Genomic DNA, 2,097 nt, shown 5'->3' on the forward strand with positions numbered 1-2,097 from the left:
CAATCCAATTCAATCAATATCCGATCAAATTCACACTGAATCTTATCAAAATCAAACCAAAACCAAAATAATACAAAAATTATAATAAACAGTCCTTAATTAACGAATTGAAACACAATCCAAGAGCAATCAAAACCCCGAAAGCTTTGATACCACTTATGAACACTAGGATCTAACTTAGATCTAAGATCAAATAACAATTACGGATCTAGTTCATTGTTGCTTTTCGTAATTATATGTTGTGTGTGTATATATATATATATTAGTATTAGTTGTATAGATATGTGTATGTATATTAAAAGAGGATTAATTAGATGAAGCTTGAGAGAAATCTGGACTAAGTTTCAATATGTTAAATCTCAAAACTTAAATTAAGTAGAGGATGAACCTCTATTTATAGGAAGATGGGTCTAGTTCGTTACACATTCCGTAACGAACTAGCTTCCCACTTTGTTACAATACATTAAATAAACAAAATTAACGAACCACCCCTGATTCGTTAAACATCCTTAACGAATCAGGAGGGAACTTAACTTATGGTCTAGTGTAACGAACCACCCCTGATTCGTTAAACATCCTTATTATTATAATAATAATAATAATAATAATAATAATAATAATAATAATAAAAGAGAATTATAATGCATATGTGGTATTAACAACAATCAATAAAACAATTACATCTTTTCACCTAACACTAGGTTAGGTTACTAGGTGTAACGATTCCGACGAAACCAGGGATACCCTAACCGGTAGACGAGAGTTACGTCATATTTAATGTCGGATACATGAATTACCATAGTAATTATACGAGAATACATGGTTCACTGTATTGATTGTACGTGAATATATAATTCATCGCATTGATTATGCGATTAATCGATCGATAGTTATTGAAACCCGAACGAATCAAGGGTTCAATTATAGACGAAATATATGATATTTAGTGATGTTACGAAGCATTAATGCTTCGGGATAAGGGAATTAAAGCACAGAAAAAGAATTTCGATTTAATGGTACGTCGGTACGTTAAACGAAACCTTTAATACCAAACCGAGCAAGAGACGATCGATCAAGCCGAAAAAGATGCGTAATTATTAATAATATGATGTTTCAAGCTAATAAATGCCATGGTTTAAGTTTTTTTAAAGTTTTAAATCGGTTTTATTTAAATTTCATTTTTAAGCCGAAAAACGACCGTTTTAGCCTCGTTTTAAGCCGAATTAGACATTTAACCGAAAAACGAACTGAACCAGATTATCCAAAACATTATCCGGATTTCGAGAATCCAAACTTGTGGCTAGAAATGAAGAGGTGGGTCCCACCCCACCCCTCCAAGAGGCCGATCGGACACCACCCCCACAAACCCACTTCATTTTCTTTTTTCTCATCAAACACTCCAACAATCTTCAACTCTCTCAAGATCATGATCCAAAACCGAGAGTTCTAGCAAGAAAAACAAGGTAATGATCGAGTTATTCACGTGTTCATCTTCGTTTCTTGAGTTTGTTAGCAAGAAAATGAGGTTTCAAAGATGAAAACCGATTCTTGCATGATCAAGTGATGTATACGGGTTATACAAGGGATCTTGGTCCAAGAAAGGAGTTAAACGGACCAAAAACGGACTTTTACGGTTAAATCTTTGTTTTTAAAGCAATAACCGAAACTATAGTGTAAGAGGCTTGATCGTGAGTGTAACTTGCTTGGTATTGTGGTATGTTGATTGTAGGCTCTGTATGTAGTGGTAGATAAGGCGGAAAGACGAGTTTGTATCTTGTAGTGGCGGAAAACGAAAGGTATATTCGGTTATGTTCGGTGTATGTGTTTTGGGACAGATTGTTGATGGTTTAGAGTTTGGTCATGAAATTTTACAGGGATGTTCTACACATGAAAATAAGAGTTCTGTGAATTTTTGGTAATTTTTGGACAAAGGATGAATATTTGGTGAATTTAATGCTCGGTTTTGGCCAAAAATGGTGAAAAATAGTTAAATATCATGAAAAATTCTGGAAAATTGCAGATAAGCTTTTTATATCATGTATAAGTCACACACAAAATTTGTGGTCAGTTGAAGAAGTCTATGTATGCTTTTCGGTT

This window comes from Bidens hawaiensis, unplaced genomic scaffold (assembly GCF_021521415.1).
Source record: "Bidens hawaiensis isolate Kalapana, Puna unplaced genomic scaffold, B.hawaiensis_p1.1 tig00027324_1, whole genome shotgun sequence".
Taxonomy (NCBI): Eukaryota; Viridiplantae; Streptophyta; class Magnoliopsida; order Asterales; family Asteraceae; genus Bidens; species Bidens hawaiensis.